This window comes from Plasmopara halstedii, assembly GCF_900000015.1.
Source record: "Plasmopara halstedii genome assembly, contig: Scaffold_1561, whole genome shotgun sequence".
Lineage (NCBI taxonomy): Eukaryota > Oomycota > Peronosporomycetes > Peronosporales > Peronosporaceae > Plasmopara > Plasmopara halstedii.
Genome location: NW_020188473.1, coordinates 413,669 through 414,580, shown reverse-complemented (window position 1 = coordinate 414,580; position 912 = coordinate 413,669).

Genomic DNA, 912 nt, shown 5'->3' with positions numbered 1-912 from the left:
GCGATGCGATGGCTGAAAGCCAAGACCTGCAGAAAGAATATGCAGATGAAAAAGAAAGCGGCAAAGTAGAAAGCTTTAAGGTCTGGAACCTGGTATTTTTGAATTATAAAAACCTGTCTACACACGCAGCCTCTGCTATCTTCCAGGCGAAGCTTCGTCCACGGTTAATCGGACCGTTTAAGGTTGTGGCCAAACGGGGCATGGCGTACACGCGGAACCTTCCGAGACGGATGCGCACCCACCCGGTGTTTTACGTGGGCTTGCTCAAGCCGTACCGGGATCTGGCGCAAGCGAACGCGGAAGCTTTGACGCCGGAGCGGATTCCACGGGCCTGCTGCCACCCAGAAGTTGAACCAGCAACTGGTTCTGCACACAGACTGCAACAACCTCTATTTCCAATAGAGCCAAGCGCTCCACCGTGACCTGCAGCGATGCATTCGCCTGCTTCACGGCTCCTCTAGAAGTCGCTTCGACAGAGAGCGGTAGTCCTCAAGGCGAGGTAGCCGGCGCACGACGTGCTTTAAATCGTCAAGAGTGCCCGCACAGCGATATGCTACTTCAGCATGACGCTCAGCGGAGCTCTGATCACGAAGGACCCAAAAAGCATCACGAGTCACCGGAAGGCGGTCGACCCGGTCGTCACCGCCCACCACCGACTCTTCTCGATGAGAACGGTGACGTCCACTATCACGTGGAACGTCTTGTTGGACGACGTCGTCACCAGAGTCAAACCCAATATCTGGTGAAGTGGCAGGATATCCCGACTCCGAAAACTCGTGGGAGTTTGAGGCGCCACTTCGGCAAGATTGCCCAGTTGCCGTGGACGCTTTTGATCAGAATGATCAGGACGTCCCGCGTCATCAGACGCCCCGCGCTTCCCGGCAATAGCCATGGAAGTAGAAGAGCCATGAT